Source organism: Nyctereutes procyonoides, unplaced genomic scaffold (genome assembly GCF_905146905.1).
Source record: "Nyctereutes procyonoides isolate TBG_1078 unplaced genomic scaffold, NYPRO_anot_genome, whole genome shotgun sequence".
NCBI classification, from domain to species: domain Eukaryota; kingdom Metazoa; phylum Chordata; class Mammalia; order Carnivora; family Canidae; genus Nyctereutes; species Nyctereutes procyonoides.
In genome coordinates, this window is record NW_026575136.1 from 9,710,756 (window position 1) to 9,732,698 (window position 21,943).

At 37.3% G+C, this 21,943-nt stretch overlaps 1 long non-coding RNA gene across 1 annotated transcript in view; it reads right to left on the reverse strand.

Moving 5' to 3' along the window:
* Positions 1–430: 430 nt before the first annotated feature.
* LOC129495520 (uncharacterized) overlaps positions 431–21,943 on the reverse strand; it is a 332,901-nt gene continuing 311,388 nt past the window's right edge. The window contains exon 3 of the long non-coding RNA XR_008661540.1: positions 431–515. This is a non-coding gene — a long non-coding RNA (uncharacterized LOC129495520). The remainder of the gene's footprint in view (positions 516–21,943) is intronic.

Below are 21,943 nucleotides of genomic sequence, written 5' to 3' on the forward strand. Positions count from 1 at the left end.
AAAAAAATCTTACAGTGAATCAAAGGAAAATTATTTATTTAATTCAATTTTTATTTTTTTCAAGTAAGCTCTACACCCAACATGGGTATAAGAAGTAAGGCAACAGGACTCCAGAAACCCTCTCTGAGATCAAGAGTCATATGCTCTCCTGACAGGAACCTCTGAATGTGATTCATTATACTCCTAGGAAATTTAAATAACTCTTGAAGGAGAATTGTCAACCCTCTTCAGGCCCAAGTACTTGCAGTGTACAAATTCTTAGGAAAAGAAAATTGGTTTGGAGAAAACATACCCTTAGCATAAACTATTGTTCCATTATTTCCAATTTTCAGCATTAAGAAAGTTCAGATCACTAGGATATTCATATGAAGAGAAAACAAAGAACCACAGTGAAAAGAAAAGGCATGTATTTGGATGGCTCAGTTGATTAAGTGTCCAACTCAATTTCATCTCAGGTCTTGATCTCAAGGTTATAAATTCAAGCCCCACATTGGGCTCCAGACTGGGTGTGGAGCCTGTTAAAAAAAAAAAAAAAAAAAAAGTATGTATCTGGTAAGAAAATGTTAGCAGGTTAGCAGATTTAGGTAGTGGAACAATAAATTCCATGGGTATTATAGTAAACTAGGTTTCTATCTCAGCAGAAGATCAGGTAAGCCTGGTCTATCTATGGATGGACTAAAGATCAAGAGCTAATGAGGAAACTATATTTAATCAGAATTACCCCTTAACCAAATTCCAGTTTTCTTGTCCCACCACCTTGTCTATATCAGTTCAGTTTTTACTCTAATGAGCACGAAACTTTCATAGAACAAGTTCATGTCACTTTCATTTATAGATATGAACCACATGTTTAGAATTGTCCTAATTATTCAGTAAGTTATTGCCCAGGAAACGAATCTACTGGCTGAATGTGTAGAGGGAAAACTATAATCTCTCGAACAGTCAGGATAAATTTCACTTCACACTTCCATTTGTCTTTTGAGGCCTCTATTACTGGAAAAAAGAGTTAATTACTTTGGAGAAAAATAAGAACTATGTTTTTTAAAAACAACAACAACAACATTTGGGAAGCTCATTTCCACATTTTCCTCCTGCCATGGCTCAAGCTTACATCACAAGAAACTTGAATAGAAAGTGAATGTGTCACTCCACTTGGCTAGACCACAAGATACTGGTAACAGCAACAACAAAAGCAGTGAAAGAGCTTTTTTGTCTCATGTTCTCAGAGTTTTCTTTGTATTAACACATTTGGTCCTTCCAAAAACCCTGTAATCTAGGTATTACTTTCTGTTTTACAAATGAGTAAAATGAGATACAGTAAAGTTGGGTCACTTGATCAAATCCACACAATTTAGTAAGTCAAAGATAAAAGTTGTGACGAAGTAAGGCAACAGGACTCCAGAAACAGACTTCAGCTGAGTGAATAGCATCCTAAACAGGACCTAAGGGCCCTAATCAACAGCATAATAACACAATAAACAGTAATCTCTAAGATAATAGTATAAATTTACATTTCTTTGATAATTGACAGTTTTTCAAAGTGACATTAATTCCTTTATCTCAAGTGAACCTCACAAAATGATGAGCCAGATACATCTGTCCCATCATTTCTCTTAAAAATGAGGTCACAGAAGCGATTCTATGATTTTCCAAAATCCTCCTCCTAAAGGTCTGAGGACTAGGCTAAGGAACAAAAGTTTTCACTCATAATCACCAGTAGTTTATGCCTGCAATCACAGAATTATGCAATTTTGAATTCTATTAAGGGGTTGTCGCTTTGAAAACTATAGAAATCTACTTTTAATTGGACATTCATGTAAGATCATTTAAAATTTAAATTTTAGCCAAAACTTATAAAGGAAAATGGTTCCAACATATAATGCTTTCACGTGTTCATAATAGTGCCCTCCCTAAAAAGCTGTCCCAAAGCAACACATGGGAGATAACATTCCTTCAGAATACATGATACGAGGTAGACCTATCACACCATAAGAGCAACACTAAAAAATAACTATCTCTCTAAAACACCTTTGAATAGTACAAAAGCTAACCCAGGTAATGAGGCAATGACCCTATTAGCAACTAATTCTATTTCACATTTCCGAACCTATGAGTTGATGGATACTGAAGTTTAGGTGTTTTATGGCTAAATTATACTCATAATTCCTACAGTGTGTACTATTTTTTCAATATAGTAGTAACACCTGCTGCTAAGTACAAAAATGATTAGCCACAAACCAACCTACTATAGAATATCAAAATGCATTTACCCAATGAAGAACTAATGGGAATTATGCAGATTATATTTCCTTTCCCGCTGAAGGCAACCAAGCTTCACGTCAATAGCAAAATGAAAATATAACTCAAATATGAAACAATATATACACAGAGACATAACCAAATCTATTTCTGATTATTTTAGACATGTTTCTTTTTCATGTAATTATTTGGTAACAAAGAACTGAAATAAAGGTTTAGAGCATTTGGTGTGTACCTGAATAGCTCTAAGTATTAATCAACTAAGAATATTATTCAGATACTTCATACCAAAATGCACATGCAGAATTAGAATGTAGATTGTGCATGCTAACAGAAACCAATTTTATATAATGCCTTATCATAATTAGATTTATTCTGTAACTTTCTTTTAAGCACTATTCTGCTGATAACAAAGAACTGAGAAGAGTAAGAAAGTAATGCACTTGGTCGATCAACTTTGGGAAGTCAGATGGATTTCTAAATTCTCTTTCTGTACTACTAAGTGCTAACTCAAAATGTAAAGTTATTTCTTAAGAATTTGTGTGATTGCCTAATTCATCATAAAGGTAACTGTTCTTTTAGTAGATGCCTTTCTTCGGTGGAAAACTTTCCCCAAAAGAGGAATGCAGAGATGAAACATTCCTTTATCTCTCAATCATCATCCTTTTGCAGATGGGCATCACTGCAGCATATATAATAAACTGGCTGTTTTCACTCTGAGCAACTGGCAGAGAAGAAAAGAAGCATCTTTTGAAACTGAAGATATTCAGCATATATTAAATTTAGTTAACTAGATATGTGTTTCTATTGCTGAAGCTTCAGGACATATTTGCAAATTTTAAAACTACCACCTAATCATTTTGTTGAAAAACAGCAATAGCTAGAGATTGCCCAAATCATAAAGTTCTTTGAAGAAACTCTGGGAACTGTCTTGTCTACAGAATCTTTCCTCAAGCAACAGCAGGGATGAACAGATGGGCCATACCATGCTTTTAAATGTCTATAGGTTTGGATTCTGTTTGAAAAGCTGGCAAAATTATCCCCCCAAAATTGACAAGATTTAATTTCATTGAATGTCATTATGATCATTTCTTCAACAGTAGCAAGAAAATCTCCAACAAGTAAACAAAAAGGACCGTAGGATCAAAAGAGTTTGTAGAACCTACCATTTTGTGTATTGTTAAATGATCAAAATAAACAGATATATTGAAAACTGTTGCTTTTTAAAAATTGGAAAGCTATGAGCCACAAAAGATAATAGAGCAGTACCCTCTGAGATTATGGCAAATCATTTCATTTACTGCCTGATAGTTGATTATTATAATTGTCCTTAACTATATTAATTTTCTGTTTGTTTTTGATACTGACATTCTCCATATTTATTGCACAAATTTGCCTGACTAATCTTACATGTCAAAGAGTTTGGAAATCTAAGAACTAACCAATTATAAATCGCCAATGTTGAAATTTACAGCTGATTAGTAAGCTGGAGAGTGTACTATGAAGTTCAATTGAATCTCACTAAACACTGAAATAATTCATTTGATTGTGAACCATCCACTCCAGTAATAGGAAGTTTTACACTCATTGTACAGGGCAACCTAGATCATTTAAATACATTCTTAATAATAAAGGCTGACTTTTAACTGGTTTCTACAAACCAACATATTGAATAGCAGTTGCTGCATCAGTCTTTTGCCATTCTAACTCTTTCGCCATTTGAACTCTTATGTAAAAAGTGTTCTTTGGTTTAAGTGAACCCAGGGAGGACAAATCACCCAGATGGCCACGGTGCCAATTCGGCAAATACGAAACTGCTTACTGGAATGAGTCAAATGCACGACTGATTAATTGATTTAGTCACATATTCAAAACTTTTGCTTCTTATCCCATTAAAAGTAGCACTAATGAGCGGTGTCTGTGACCTTCCAGTGAGAAGCCGCAAGTTCCACAACCCCTCAGTATTTACCACCCAAATTTAATCTTTTTAATGGACACCTTAAAAGGGATCTGATAGAAAATACTAAGAGCTGCTCAGATACTAAAACACTTAGGGAGGCTTTTGATTAATGTTACATGATTAATCAATTGATTAATATAGTTTTCAATACAGATGTTAGGACACTGTCTACTTTAATCAACCATTCTGAAAATAGTGAAGATAAATGCCGTACTTTTGTGTCTGCTAAAAAAAAAAAAAAAAAAAAAAAAAAAAAAACAACCTTTCTTCAAAGGTTGTTAATTATGACATAAGCCTTATTTACCACACTCAAATTTTATCTAATGTCGACATTTTTATACATAGGAACCATTAATGAGATAAGTGGGATCCTTTTGGCAAAGCCATATTTTAATCACTTTAAAAATAATTTATTTATCCAATTTATGGACATTTTCCTTAATGAGAAATTATTTTGGAATAATGCTGCAGAATGCATTAAAATCTTAAAGTTTTTATTATTATTTTCCAAGACTGTAATTTGTGATGATGCTTTCCACCATACTAAAACTGAAATCTTTATTCCAGTCAAAAATAATCACCCTGTAATTACCGTGACAAACTGCCCAAGCTGTATCATCGTGGCCATTTCAACTAATGATATTGTATTAGAATGCCTAGCAATAGACTTCAAATGGAAAATATAATTATGTGCATTAGTTTGTCTAAGCATTTATAAGATCACATATCCATCAGTTTTCAGGTCTCATAAAGAAAACCATACATCACTGTCACTGTGAGTTTTGTTATTGAAAGCACGGGCCTTTACAAACTGAGCTTAAGATGTGTATCTTAAATTTCACTTGTTTTGTGGATCACTAAAATCCCTGTAAGTTAAGCCAGCATAAATGAGAAGAGCTTTTCCTCTGGTGATGGAGGAGCTGTGCAACATAGACCACTTCACACTCTGACCAAATGGAAGATTAGCCAGCCTCAGACAGCTGAATCTAGCTTTTCCATACCTCTTAAATCTAGGGGAGTCTGATTTGGTATAAAAGTCCATGGAAAGGCTTTTGGGCAAGGTATCAAATTAAAGGTCTCCTACTATTGGCTTCACTGACCTGAAAGAAATCAGAGGAAGAAAAAAAAATCATACAAAAGGAAATGTAAGTGGGAGTTGTGGTGGGAAGGGTGGCGGGGGGAGGGACAAGAAAGTTCTTTGAAAAATGGGCAGTGAAGTTGAATGTATTTAAAATGAATGACAGCATTAAAAGTAAAATATTGATAATAATAATAATTGACTGGACTAGAAATATGGCCCTGACACTACACACAACAAACTATAACCTTGGGAAAGTTACTCAGTCTCTTTGTCTCCCAACTTTCTCAGTTGTAAAATGAAGAAGTGATGATTTTTTTAATTCTTTCTAGTTTTAACTTATAATAATGTTGAGAGTCAAGGCTCAATTTAGAAAACATTTTCTCTGTTAGTTCAAATAAAAATATGTATTAAAAAGTGAAACGTATTTATGGGTAACCCAAGGGAACTGTTTGTTTTTTTCTAAGATTTTATTTATTTATTCATGAGACACACACACAGAGAGAGAGAGAGAGAGAGAGAGAGAGGCAGAGCCATAGGAAGAGGGAGAAGCAGGCTGCGTGTGAGCCTCTTCACAAGGAGCCCGATGTGAGACTCAATCCCAGGACTCCAGGATCATGCCCTGAGCCACCCAGGCGTCCCAAAAGAACTGTTTTAATTGATTGCAGAAAATAATCTATCAACAGGTATATGAAGTTCCTCCCATACCAGGAACAATAAAGTTACAAAACATTACACTCCGTGTACTCAAATCGGAATGCTTGAACCTCTTATGCTGCTTGTTCATTGTCTCTAGGAAGTGATAATTTGTGTGTGATTTCCTCCGGAAATGTGTTACCTGTGCATGATGCTGAAAATATGTTCAAATACATTCTAGCATCTCTAAATCAGTCTTCTACTAGTTCTGAAATGCAAAAACTCACCTCTGTATGATACAAACCTGATAGAAATGGTTTCTCCAGAGCAGCACCATTGACAGGACCAGATAATTCTTTATTATGGGGATTATCTTACATATGGTAGGATATTTAGTGAAATTGTTGGTCTGTACCCACCACATGCTGGTGATTCCCCTCCACCCACCATAGTCATAAAAGTTAAAAATGTCTCTAGACATTACCAGTGTCCTCCACAGAGCAAAATCTTTCATTGAGAATCACTGTCTTGGTTGATGAGCAACTAGTGCAAAATGTCCTCAAATCATAAATATGTGGATTTTAAAATAATTTCATGGTCACTTATTTATTTTATATAACCGCTTTATACAAAAACATGTTAAAAAAAAACTAAAAAGCACCAATATTTTCTGGCATAAATGTGTTTTTCTCTATTGCTGGATCTGGGGACACTCTTTAGGTCCTGACTCTGCGAAACAATTTAACTAGAAATGTGATTACGTACCCAATTTAAATCTAACTGAGAGGGAAAGGCCAAAGTGAAAGAAGCCAGGAAAACATTGGGTTAGAGTTGTTCTATCCAAGAAGAAGAAGGTTTTTTTTGTTTTTTTTTTCTTTTGTTTTGTTTCATTTTAACATTAGATTATCTTGATTATTCAGCTCACTTAAAGTCCTTATGACTTTATGTCATATGTATGTTTATAACAATTGCCAGTATCATAAGTATGCATATAAACATGCTTCACATTTTAATCAATACTTTACTTTTAGGAATTATCTTTTTTTTTCTTTCTTCTTCTTCTTTTTTAAAGATTTTATTTATTTATTCATGAGAGCCAGAGAGAGAGAGAGAGAGGCAGAGACACAGGCAGAGGGAGAAGCAGGCTCTATGCAGGGAGCCCGACGTGGGACTCGATCCTGGAACCTGGGATCATGCCCTGGGCTGAAGGCAGATGCTCAACCACTGAGCCACCCAGGCGTGCCCTGTTTCTTTAGTGAGAGACAAAAAGGCTGAGGCAATAAAAAGCAGTAGTCCGAAGGGAAAGGGAAATCCGGGTATTTTGAGAGGTTGAAAGAGGAAACTGTTAATTCAGTAGACTTTCAGGACTAGAACATAGATATTCGGTTTTCTTATCTATAAAACTCTTGTTTTGAGTTTTATAGATAAGAAAACTGAGGCTAAGCAAAGTCAATACTGGGGCACCTGGATGGCTCAGATCATGATCTAAGGGTCCTGGGATGGAGTCCCACATCGGGCTTCCCACAGGGAACCTGCTTTTCCCTCTGCCTGCGTCTCTGCCTCTCCCTCTGTGTCTCTCATGAATAAATAAAATCTTTAAAAAAAAAGTCAATACTGCAATGAAATAGTGGAACTAGTATTTAAATCTGGGTTTTCTAACTCAGTGATCTGTGTGTGAACTTAACCACTGTCCTCAACTAGTATCTTTTATTAAATTCCCCCATTATTTCATATACACAGAAATTGTGCCTATTCAGTAAGTCAAAATATTGGTCAACTTATGTACTCAGCTATCTTCATGACAAAAGTCAAAAAATTAATGATTTAACAATCTAAATTTTTGTACCATGACCTGCCTTGATTCAGAAGTAGGAAAGTATAAAGAAAAATTGGTCAAATCTCTTTTACTCTTGAGGTCATTAATCCACCAGTTCATGGTCTATAGACAGATGCTAAACTCTATGAAATATTGCAGCACTGAAGTCATTATTATTACATCCCCAAATTCCAGAATTTAATTTGGCATTTCCCTGAGGTATTTACCAGGGGCTTCATTTTTCACTTTATGAGATCTGGCAGGATGGTGGGCCATATAGAACATGACAGTCTTCTGAAAACTCCATGTCAAACATTTCTGTCTACCATTGTAGAAGAACATTTCCTTTTCTCAGTAGGAAATGTCACTATTCCTTTGACAATCTCATGCTATGCTAACATTAAGTAACACTTAGCAAAATTCAGCCTACATTGTATTATTTCCATGTTTTGGCGCTGTATACATTTGTCTATGCTTTCAACTCAAAAGTTGAGCAATATTGCTTGCTGTATTTTGGTGCCAGCATAGATTTAAGCCATCCAAACAAGACTGTGTATTTGAACTGACAGAGAGTAAATGATTTGCATCTGGCATAACTGATGGTGGTGTCAAAACCTTGGAAGATAATTCATTGGTAAACATATTCCTCTGGATGCCTAGCCACACATGCCCAATTTCCTATCCAGGGATAGAGCCAGATCATTGCCAGAACAATGCAAAATATTTTATACAGATAATTCAAGAGATTATTTTGCTCTGACAGAAAACGGGCAGAGGGGGGAAATGTGGTAGAGTTTTCCTTTATTGATGAGACAAGATAATTTTTCAACCTTCATTGCAGAAATTAAATTTCATGCAAAAATGCCTTTCTGACAACTATGGAGTTGATGAACTAGTAAGAATAATCACAAACAGCAAGCTAAAAAAAAAAAATCTAATCTATAATTCCAAGATGTAATTGGTTAAAACACACACACACAAAAAAAAAAAAAATACAAAAAAAATTGAAGCAGGTCAGTATTAAAAAGATGGCAAAAAACGGAATAAGGTTTTAAGGCCTTAAAGCATATGCTTGAACTACCCAGACCTCTTGAAAGAAATAGCTATAACTCTAGATACTGTTCTCAATTCACAATAAGCTTCTAATTCTCAAAGCAGTTTTATGCTAGCATCCTTTTGAGATATACAAGCTCAATGGAACGAACACACTCAAATTTTTCCATTCCAGTGCTTGAGGAATTTATACATGTACACAAGCTGGTACTTGTAAGTGGTATTTCCTCAAATGATCATAGAACCGAGCTGAATTAAACATTCCATTGAAGAATTTATGCATGCCATATATAGGGAATCAATTTCAAAATATCTGAAATTAAATGCACCATTCTTTCCATTAAGCTATATGTAATCTGTCTTTGATCATTTAGTTGACTTTCAAGATCTTGTGGGTCAATCGATCAATCAAAAATAGTTAGAGAAAGCATAGTCTGCCATAGACCCAGGGTTAGCTATTGAACTAGGAGACTAAGACATGAGTTCCAGCTCTACCTAGCGTACAGTCCATAGAGGATAGATAAGAGATAAGAAATCACTGGGAGGTGATTGTTATGGATGAATGTGTCCCTCTAAAATTCATATGATGAAGTTGAAAATAGGGAGATAGTCTAAAATACGACACAGATTGTTTTCAAGGGTCACATTTGTGCAGCTAGAGTCAAATGGTTATCATGCTAAAATTGTAAGCTATGGTGAGGGTGTCCCCTAATATGGCTGTATTTAGAGATGGAACTCCTCAGGAAGTAATTAAGGTTAAATGAGATGACAAAAGTGGGACTCTGATCCTTTGAAGAAGAGACACCAGAGAGCTTATTTCTCTCCCCTCTTCCCTCTCTTCTTTTCTCCTCTCCCTGCCCACCCCCCCAGGCTCACACAAGAAAAAATCATGTGAGCACACAGTCAACGGTAGCTGCCTATAATTCAATAGAAGACGCCTCAGAATAAAACCTACCTTGATGGCACCTTGATCTCGGACTTCTCAGCCTCCAGACTGTGAGAAGGTGAATTTCTGTTGCTTAAGCCACCTAGTCTGCGGTCGTTTGTTATAGGAGCAGAATAGACTAAAACACTGATACTACAGGTACATTTTGAAGGATGAATCAGTTTTTTTTTTCCACAGCAGGAGCAAGATACAGATGGGGAGGAGAAGCAGATGGAGAACGGAGAAGAGATGAAGAAAGAGTAAGGAAGTAAGGGCGAGGAGCAGTCTGAGCACAAGTGTCCTGGAAAACAAATAGGCCATAACATACAAACATACTTGGTTAGAAGTAGAATGTGGGGAACTTGCATGTAATTTTTTTTTCTAATTTTTTTAAGTTTCTGATGTTACAGCAGATAGTAATAAACAGATGAAGTATATTATAAAAGTTTGAAATATTTGCTATGGAAAATGGAAAAGTAGGGGCACTTAGCTAGTTCAATAGGTAGAGCATGTGACTCTTGATCTCAGGGTCATGAGTTCAAACCTCACCTGAGCTTAAAAAAAAAAAGTTGTAAAGAAAATGAAAAAAATATATTAAAAAAGAAAAGAAAAAAAAAGTACATTGATCACAAATCACTAACAGCCAAACAGCATTATTATTAGCATTTGGCAGAAGTTAGAAACAGGTTTATAAGTGATGGGGGAGAAGGGCTAGCTGAGGACAAAGCACAGCCGATATCCCACAAAGGACCCCCCACCCCAGGGCATGATATGTGTGATATTCTTCAGGAAGTTTCCAAATATCTTAATGTTAATACCTTGCTAGAGGGAAAAGCAATCTTTAACTTGACAAGGACAAGGCCTCCAAGATCTTGCAGGTCCCCCTTAGCATATGAAAATCCCTCTGAAATCTCCCTTTTCCTTACCTACTCTCCCAGGTTTATAATCAGCCACTTTTCACAAGCCCCGGGCAGCTTCTCTTCCTGCCCATAGGTCCTGTCCCCCGGCTTTAATAAAACCACCATTTTGCACCAAAGACAGCTCAAGAATTCTTTCTTGGTCGTCGACTCTGGACCTCACCTATATTCCAAAATGGTGGAATATAAGGACCAAGGACCCAATAAGGACCAAGGACTACCAAGTTTCTGTTGCTCCTGGTAGTGGTGGTGGTATTTTCCATGTGGAATAAAAGTGGAGAAAGATTAGATTGCTTAAGTGTCATCAGCTAAACCCCAAGACTTGATCTTTAACGTTCACCTCCTCGTACCCACTGATATTTGTTCCACATTTTTTTTTCTTAAGCTTTTCTTTCCAGGTTCTCTCTTAACATAGATAAAAGACCCTATGGAAGTAAAACCCTATGAAGGAAACTAAAACCACCCTTTAAGCAAGAATCACTGCCTGAAGGCCCTGACCACCCAAATCAGTATGAGCTAACCCCCCAAACTCACCTGTATGGGTGGACCTCAAAGTTTTACCTCATTATAATACTAAACTCTCTGCTCAAGAAAGAGCACCAGCCTCATTTTACATAACATACAATGTCTGTATATGGATGCTTCCTGGAGGCACATGTGGAATCTATCCCTGTCCACATAGGATGACAAGCTTCCCTATCTAAATATCCTCACCCTAAATAAAAGGAGTCCATTCACCCTTGCTCAGGGAGTCACAGCTTTCAAAGCTATTCCCTGTGATCTCTTTATTTGCTGCAAATAAAATTTACTTTGTGAGGCAGCTCCACCGGGTGTAGTTTCTATCTTGGGGGTACCAAGGAACAACCTTCTGTTAGTTTGGTTACACAGTCATGGAGGACTGAGGGGACAGCTGTGGAGAACCAGGTAGCAAGGTTACTGTGGGTAATGGAAAACACGCTGCCAGGCTAACTCAACGACCTGGGGCTTATACAGAAGAAAACTGAAGCCAAGTAAGAGAAAGGCAGGAGAGAAATTGCAGGGGGAAGGAGGAGAAAAGGAGAAATTAAGATGAAAGGTAAAGGAAAACATAAGAGATTTTCTTTAACAGAATTAAAAGTCAAGGAAAATTTTTGAATAAAAGAGAGTTTGCCTTAACCTGGGAAGTATGGCAGAGACTGGTGAGCTCTTCACTACACCAGTTTCTTTTCCTTCACGGATACCCATATAAAAACACACTTCCCATGTTGCCAACACAACATAGAAATAATTGATACAGGCCACAGCCAAGAATGGCCTATAAAGACCTCCCTGATGGGATTCCCACATCTTTGCTCTTGCATGGTGAACCTGGAGACCATGTCTTGAAGACACAGAGCCACAAGACGGCAGGAGCCTCAGAGCCACAGGAAGACCTGTTTTCATCTGTGTTGCTTTAATTCTTGATACAGGAAGAAATGCAGGTATATTTGATTTCTCAGGTGGATTACGTTCTGTAAATATTAGGAGAATACTTTTCAATTTCTATAAAATAAATAGTAAATAAGCTGATTTCATAAGGACCTAGTGATATCATGATTATACCCAGCCCACCTGGGAACTGCTGTGTGACTTTTTCATATGAGATCTCTTGGGGGTTCAAAAGAGGGTTATTTCATGATGACTATGTAAGGTTCAGCCAAGTATAATGACATACTTATTGAAAAGTTTTTAACTCTAAGTGTTCAAGAGTATCTTCCTAACACAGCAGTCCTTGTTGCCCTTCAGGCATCCCTCTAAACTAGTGTGGGTGCCTAGTTGTGACTGAATAAGATTCAAAGAGGGAGAAACTCTGAGGAGAGGCTTATTTACCTCCATTCTATTCGAGCAGCTTCCGGGTAGTTTCTCCTTTTCTGTTTTCACCACGCCTTTGAGTGACATAAACAAAGCTACTGTATTTAAAAAAAAAAAAAAACAACTGAGGGTCTCATAACCATTCTTCCCCTTAGCCTCTTAAGTGGTTTTCTAAGGGTATTTTACAGCTTGTTCCTCCAGATAAAAGGAGGCTACATTTAAAAAAAAAAAAAAAAAAAGCAGCCTCTAAAGCTCCATCCTTTCTCTTTTTCTCTTAGAAGACAAAGAACACATGCCAATGCTAATGGAGTGCCTTTGCATAAACAAAGGAAGAAGCCATGAAAGGCCTTATTCCTGAACCTCAAAAGTGGCAAAAAATAAGTTTTTCCCTCTGCTAATGCTTATCTTGCTAAACTCCATGGGCTGGCTTCCCAATCTCCCACAGGCTCCGGGGAGCATCCCTGAGTGAGGTTAAGAGAGGGTGTAGCTTCAGCCAGGAGACCAAATAGGAGCTTGAAGAAGGAAGACAAATTCTGCTGACCAGGGGCCCTCAACAAGGCAGGGGCTGATGATAGTGGTGGGCTTTGAAGAGATTTTGTGCTTTGGAGCCCCTGAGGTCCTGAGTTAGACACTTAGTTCTGTTATTGAAGAACTGCTGCCCTGCGTTGGTCAGTTCCTCTCCTTGACCTTCATTTTTCCCCTTCTAAGCTGTGCAAAAGTAATCTTCACTTAACTTACTTGTAAGAATTAAGGATCATAAATAGAAGCCATGTGCAGAGCCCAATAAGGGCACCTTAAAAAAAGGGGGGAAGCGATTTGATTAGCCAATCAACAGACATCTGAGCACGGAACTTTGGTAATATCAGCTTCTTTAAAATAGCAGGAAAGAGATAGGGACATGATGATGGTCCACGGGAGTCCTCTGTACTATCTTTGCAACTTTTCTGTAAATCTAAAAATATTCCCAAGTCAGAAGAGTGTTAAAAATAAAAAGCAGGAATGCAGCAGCTGCATGTATCTAATAAGCGTAATAATATTTATTTTCCATAGTGTTTGCCAAAATAATGTTAATACTAGATGCGAAACCTGAAGGTGGATTTAAGCTAAGACTTGAGCACAGGTGTTTCAAATAATGCCTCACGGCAGAAGATTTTTACGCCAGGCCCACACAGGGCCCAGGGCGTGATCCAGGAACCGGGATGAGTCCCACATCGGGCTCCTGCAGGGAGCCTACTCCTCCCTCTGCCTGTGTCTCTGCCCCTCTCTCTCTCTCTCTCTCTGTGCCTCTCATGAATAAATACATAAAAATCTGTTAAAAAAAAAAAAAGAAAAAAAAAAAAGTCAAGCCCACACAAGTTGGAAACAATCTGCTTTGATGTGGTGAGGGTCAGGGAGGTGGACTCTAGAATTTACTACAGATCCATAACCCATTTATCTGAAACTTTTCCAACAAGATGAGTTTTGTGACTTAGAGTTTTTCAAGTTCTAGGGAAGAATTATTCTACATGAGGTATGGGGCAGCACCGTATAATTGCATTAGTATTAGTAATTAGAATTGGTAATTCTTCGGTGAAATTATGAATAGTCAGGTAAATGAAATGCAGAATATAACTTCACATTAGGTCAGCTTCAATTTTTGCCACTCAGTGGGCATTTATTTCAGTTTTCAGAGCTTCAGGATTTAGATACCTCAGATAACAAATTACAGATATGCATACTGAGAAAATCCCTAAATTATTATCAACCAACTTGTGCTTCTTTCCTCCCTCACCACCTTGTATACAAGTCCTTAGTAAGGGAAGGGCTTTCATCTCAGCGGTAGCAAAGAAATGTACTCTATGTTCAGATTTTATAAAGGAGAAAGTAAAGCGTAAAAGCAAAATTTATATTTCTTTGTGCCATTCTGACAATTCTTTTGTCTTCATGGAATTAATTACCCATCTCTCTCCTTTGCTTCTACTTTCTAGATGTGTCACAGACTTAGTCAAGCTTTTCTTGCCATAATGAAGAGGAAAAACAAACAAACAAAAAAATCAAGTTACTATATTTTCCTGAAATTACACTTTCATTGAGGACCATTTTATTTTTCCCAATCATTGAAAAACAATAGTTCCTTACCCACAAATTTTATCTTTTTTTTTTTTTTTTAGTTTTTAGTTTTTAACCTCCTCAGTTAAAACTGTGAGCCAAATGAATATTTCAAATTGAATAATTTAAAAATGCGTGATTCCTGCCTTCTTCATAGATAAAGTTAATTTAGAAATAGCATTATTGAAACCAGGCATTCTTTCTAAACCAAGAATTCCAGATGTTTTTAGTTGCTGCCTATGACATTTCCACAATCAGAATAAATTGTGTTTCCACAGTAATGTAATAGATAGAAGTGCTGAATAAATCTCGTGCAGTTGAGATGACAAAATTAACATGCTGATGACATTTTAATGTTTCAATATAATCAAGGGGGCATGGATCATGCCTCCACCAGTTCTAATATAATTCTATTCTTTAATCTTTTTCCAAGACAAAATAAAATATAGATAGATTTCAGAAAGTATATAAGCAGAGTATGCTTCAGTCTTCAGGCAAGCTGTTTAGGATGCATGTGAAATGCTGTTTAGGTTCAGCTTTGCCAGTAGATATTTTACCAAAGCAATTGAATTATACATAAAAAATCCTGCATTAGGACATTTTGTTTTCTCTTTCTGAAGGTGGCTGTTGATGCTTCTGCTATGACTACTGTTTCCTATTTATGCAGAAAGTTTGCTGACTTAAACGGGGAAATCGGTACATTCTGATTGGATCCAGTGAATACTTGCCATTCACCTACTCTCACAAAATATGTAAACAACAAATACACTTATCGGACTCAAAATGGGAGGAAAAAAAGACAAATATCCGGTAATCATAAAAATGCAAAATGCCTTTTTTTTTCCTAACAGTACGATGCAAACCATGATCTTAGGGCCAAATTCATCCCTGGAAAAAAAAATTATGCATGTGAGTTGAGGATCTATACCGAATGTTGACAAAACTGTATACTCCCTGTTAAGCAGTATTGGAGAGGAGAATGAAAGACAGGAAGATGGAACGGCTGTACCTCTACCTCATCCTCACATGGAAAGGGGAGTGATGACAGGCTAAATGAGAAAACTGAACAACGATGGCCTTGCCAGAAGTCAAGTATAGACGGAAGAAGTCAGGTAAAGATGCAAATGGATGACATATGATACACAATTTCTGAGGCACTCCTCATGCTTATCACAGATCAATGACAGAATGGGTATGTATTACTAAAGAGTAGTTTTCAGTCTTTGATTATAAACCTTTTTTTCAAGCAAAATCTCATGCAGAAACATATTAAGCTAAGAGAAGAACTCCCTGAGTAAGCGGGGGCCTAATGGATGGCCCTGACGTGACCTCCTAGAAGACAATACTTAGTCTGCCATTGAAGGTTTGCCAAACCATGGAACAGGCACACTTTTCCCCCAGTTTTATTCTATTTGGTCACTACCAACAAACTGATCTTTCTAAAACATATAGTAACATAAAATATTTTAATACTTCTCACCTTTCCAAACTCTACCCCAATTCTGGAGGATGACCAACAAGCAGAGCCACTCATGCCAGGCCTCTGCTTGCCTCTCTTTTTTCCATATGTTCCATGTGTCAAAGTGGATGATTTCAGATGCAACTAAAAGAAACCTCATTTCAAATGGCCTAAGGATATTGTCATGGGGCTTACTTCTCCCATCTCCCATTATCCTGTGGCTGTTTCTTCTCGTGTGTTAAGGTGGCTTCCAGAAGTAACTGAAGCTTCTCTTGTTCATCTCTAACAAAGAAGGTGTGGGAGGGAGGGTAAGAAGAAGAAGGAGAGAAAGAGGGCTGAAAGGGGAGAAGGAGGGAGAAGAGTGAAGAAGGAGAGAGTCATAACTGTGGAAAATAAGTTTATTAGTCTCATCGGCTCAATCTCAGAACAGTTAACAACTGGCGAAGGGAGACTTAGCCTCGGTTGGCTGAAGGGCAAGAGGGGCACTTGGTGAGAGCACCTGTGATTCTACTGTTTATTGAAGTGTGTCCTACAATCCCACATCTGGAGATCTAATAGAATAATCCACACTCAGTTGCAAAGTAAGTATCAAAGAGATTGAACACTGAACCTGAACAGCAGCTCTGGCAGCAGGCACTAGATTAACAGAGCTATTTTGTCTCTGTCTCAGCTAGGGGGCTTTATGGGAGTATGCCGAGCATCATTCAAAAGTGGGTTTCAGTGTCACACCCGGGGGATTCAAGCATGCAGTGTACAGTTGTGTTCATTTCTCTCTCTCCTTAGATGCCTCGAATGAGTGTACTCATGCTCTGACCCTCACAGTAAAGAGCTGAGGTATCTTCAGAACGTAGAGTTGTTTTACACTAAAAACACAGCGCCCATCCCAGGCATCTATAAAAGCACTCCGAGCTGTCAGAGGCTTTACCAGATTAATAGCTCCGAAGACCTCCCATACACTAAAGACCTGAGGTCTTTTGGTGGAGGTTTGGTTGAGGGATGTCTCCCTTCTAATCTTGCTTATTGGATTTGAAAAACTCCATAGCTTTTTCTGTCAAGGAAGCTGCAGAAAAGAGAACTGTTAAAGGAATGAATTAAAAGGAAAGAATGAAAAAAGTTTAAATGTAAACTAATATTTCAGCTCAAAACACAGACAAAAACTAAATTATACTTTCACTGAAAACTGGGGGCGGGGGGTGCCCTTTCTGTAAGATTTCTAACCTCAGAATACGCCTAAGTACATCATCACTATTGCAGTCACCTAATACTTTACTTTCTGTAAAAGAAGTAATTCACAGCTCTTCAAACTTGTTTACACAACTGTTCATCTTTCTTTCATTAAAAACTGAATTACTAGTGCATTTCTGCCATTAGGGTCAACTAAAGTTGAATTTGTGAGGAGTACAGAATTTCTTACAAGCGCTGTCATTCCTTCAGGCACCTTCAAATATAGTACCAGATTGTCTAAAACCTCACTGCACAAAACCACATGGGTCTCTGGACTTTTTCAAGCCTTTATGTCCCATAAAATCACCCCTCCATTTGTGTGCTTTCTGTTATGTGACAATATGTATTTAGGGATTGAATCTGATAATAAATAAATAAATAAATAAATAAATAAATAAATAAATAAATAAAATTTTAACACTATTGACCAAAGAACAAGGTGATGCATTGCCCGTCTAAATAAAATGCAATGCCTTAATACAAAATACAGACTTTCTTGGATGACTCTCCAATACTAACTTTGACAATAGATAGAGATATTCTGTTAAGAGACTGGGAAAAATATTTTGATAGACACATTCTTTCAATTATCCCACTTAAGTAAGTATTTGCCTACAACTTAATCCAATTTACATAAGAAGATTTCAAAATTATTGCTCTCAATTCATTTTTCTATTTCTTATTCAAAAACAACTGTTTTGAATATTGGAAGGAGTATTAAATTTGGGGTATCTTTAGTCTCATACTGATTGCAATTTTTGGCCAAATTACTCAAAGATTGTAACTTGATATATCATTGTAAATGAAATTCATGATCCTAGGAGTGTTTGCACTAAGAGAGTAAAGAGAGGGGCTCCTGGGTGGCCCAGTTGGTTAAGCATCTGCCTTTGGCTCAGGTCATGATCATTGGGTCCTGGGATTGAGCCCCGTATCAGGCTCCCTGCTCAGCGAGGAGTCTGCTTCTCCTTCTCCTCCCCACTCATGCTCTCTCTCGCTCTCTCTCTTTTTCCCTCAAATACATACATAAAACATTAAAAAAAAAAAAAGAGGGAGGGAGAGAGAGAGAGAGAGAGAGAGAGAGAGAGAGTAAAGAGAACACATTTAAATACAAACATGCCCACAGGAGCTAAGAGCACATGTAAATAAGTTTCAGTCAGGAAAGAGACTTTAGACACAAACTGGGATATCCTGAGAACAACTTATACGGTAGCCTCCAAAATGACCTACAATGATCTTTGCCTCACAGTACTCATGTCCTTGTATAGTCACTTCTCACACTGAGTAGATGTGTTATCCAGTGAGGCCAATAGGATATTATGGAAATAGCAATGTGATTTCTGAGGTCAGGTCATCGACATTGTGCCTTCTACCTTGGATCGATGACTCTGGAGAAATCAGCTACTGTGTTGGGAAAATAGTCAGACTGGCCTATGGAATATTTCACGTGGCAAGGAACCAAGGCCTCTTGACAAAAGCCAACATCAACTTGCCAGTCATGTGAGTCAGCCATTTTGGAATTCAATCATCCATCTCCAGTTAGACCTTCCCATGACTACAGTCCATGCCAACACCATGACTGCAGCCCCATGAGAAACCCTAACCCAAAACTACCTGTCAAGAATTGTCAAAGGTTTAAGATATTGCCCTACTTGCCGACTAATATATTACCCGGCCTTGTTTTCATGGATACTTGCAGCAGACACAAGATTCCTGGGTCAGAAACAAAGAACTTTTTTTGAGGACAGATACAATAATTGGATTATTAGCTTTTTCTTGAGCTGGGTTTGAGTCTTAATTCCTGTAGAGCAATGTGAATGGGGTCAGGTAACACCTGTATACACGGTGAGCTGTATTACATGAGAGAAATCCTGAGTTTAGGAAACCCAAATCTTTTATCACTAAGGATGCTATACTTTGTTCAAGTAAGAGAAATAATTATCTATCTTCCAAGGCAAGTCGATCTGCAAATGTACTTGAGAAAGTAGCACAGAATTAAGGCAACCAATGTCTTTTCTCTCAATAAATGCAGATATGTGAGGGATCCACAGAAAATTGTTTCTCAAACCTATCCAGTCAACCACTCCTAAATTCCTGACCCACAGAAACAGTGACATAATAATAATTTATTACCGTTTTAAGCTCAGAAGTTTAGAGGTAATTTGTTACGCAGTAATAGATAATAAATATAATTTATTACCAAAAAAAGCTAATTAGAAAGTAGTAAATATGAAGTAATGACTAATTGCTAAGGAGTATTCAGGGACTCTAGGACTAGCAGCAATGGTGTTGTTACTACACTGAAATGGAAGAGATGATTGGGGGCCGGAACTTCCTGAAACCAGTGGGGAGCAAGAATCACATACAACAGGCCATTACTCAAGGAGGTGCAACCTTTAGTTAAAACAGGTAACTTAACATGGATTTTAGGCAGGAGAATAAATACCCTAACCTCTCCCTCTTCTTTCTTTCCCATTTTTCCCCACTGGCCAAAAATAAGTGGAAACTGGGGAAGGGAAGCCCTGCTGATGGTATCCATGCAGATAACTCCCCTAGGCAGAGAAGGATAGAAAGTGATTGGAAGGATGAGGGCAAATATAAAATATCTGGCACAATCTGGCAAATAAATCAGCTCAGGGGTGCCTCTTCTAAAAAAGGAAAGTTCCTACTCAGCAATAAATGATTGTTATGTGGTTATTTAGTTGGAAATGCAAGATTTGATAGGCATGGGTCAGGACTGGATTCAGTGGAGGGAGGGATTTGAACAAAAGGTAAAATTAAATTACCAACTGCATGGAGGATGTTTGCCCAAGGGTCAGCAGCAGAAAGCCTTACTACTTAAACTCACTGAGGTCAAGATCAACATCACTTCTCATGACCATACTGACTGCCAAAGCCAAATGTGAAGACATTGGATTCTCTGAACTCAAAATTGCAACAAGTCTCCACAGTCATGACTTGTAGATAATTAAAACTCTTCTGCATGGTTTTTTTTTTTTTAGATTTTATTTATTTATTCATGAGAGACACAGAGAGAGAGAGAGAGGGAGAGGCAGAGACACAGACAGAGGAAGAAGCAGGCTCCATGTAGGAAGCCGGATATGGGACTCGATCCCGGGACTCCAGGACCACATCCTGAGCCGAAGGCAGGCACTAAACTGCTGAGCCATCCAAGGATCCCCTCTTCTGCATGTTTTTTTTTTTCTTCTGCATGTTTTAACTGGATTTAGGCCCCCAATAGTTAACTTATGGTATAGGGGAAAGTGCATTGTAAATTATCATATAGGATGCAAAAATAAAGTAGAACACTGAGAATCCTATTTATAAAAAGACAATTTGTCAATTATAAATATTATAAGCAGTCAATGGCTTTGTGATTTCTAAAATTCGACTACACTCCATTTTTATTTTTATTTATTTATTTATTTTAAAGATTTTATTTATTTATTCATGAGATTCACAGAGAGGGAGAGAGAGAGGCAGAGACACAGGCAGAGGGAGAAGCAGGCTCCATGCAGGGAGCCTGACGTGGGACTTGATCCCAGGACTCCAGAATCACACCCTGGGCCAAAGGCAGGCACTAAACCACTGAACCACCCAGGCATCCCTACACTGCATTTTTAAATAGTGTTTGAATTTAATCTAGAGTTACTTGTCTCTACAACTTATACTCAGGATGAGAGATTTTGATAGATAAACCTATCAAAATTGACTGAATTTTTAAAAGGTTTACTATAGAAATCATAAAATTCTCTATGACACAATTGGTTTTATCATTCTAACCAAGAATTTCGGAAAAATATATTTTAATATATTTTCTTAAGATTTTATTTATTTATTTGAGAGAAAGAGAGAGAGCACATGGGCACACAAGTGGGGGTTTGGCAGAAAGACAAATCGACTCCTCAGTGTGTGGGGAGCCCGACCCAGGGCTCCATCTTATGACCCTAATATCATGACCTAAGTCAAAGTCAGATGCTTGACTGACTTAGACACCCAGGTACTCCTTTAAATTCTTTCTTTAAGTTAAAACATTTACTAAGCTCATGTATAAAAAGGAAATAATACTTTTAATATAAAATGGGCTTTAATAGGTCAATAAAAACACTAGTATACCAAGAGAATGATAGAGGAGAAGGCATCAACTAACAATTCATAAAATAAACTGAACCAGACAATAAACACAAAAACAATGTTCAACACACTTAAGAGTTAAATCAATAATAATGGAAAATACAAACATTTTAATTAAGTAAGCTTCTGGTTTTGGACTACATGTTAGTATAGACCTTTTAGAATACTCTTGGGCAATATGTAGTCAGATTTTTTTTTATGTTTATTTAATTTAATGTAAGAATTCAATTTACAGAAATTTATTTTAGGGGTGCTTTGGTGGCTCAGTCAGTTAAATGTCTGCTTTCAGCTTAGGTCACAATCTCGGGGGCCTGGAATTGAGCCCTGCATCAGGCCCCCTGCTCAGTGGGGAGCGTGCCTCTCCCCCTGCCTCTTCCCACCTGCCCTCAGCTCCTGCTCTCTCTCTGTCTCTCACAAATAAATAAATATTTTTTTAAAAAAGAAATTTATTTTAAAGAAATAGAGAATTGAGAAAATATTTATACATAAAGATGCACATCAAAGATTATTCTATGTTACCAAAAGTATCTAGAAATATTTCAGTGACCAGCTACAAAAATGATAAAA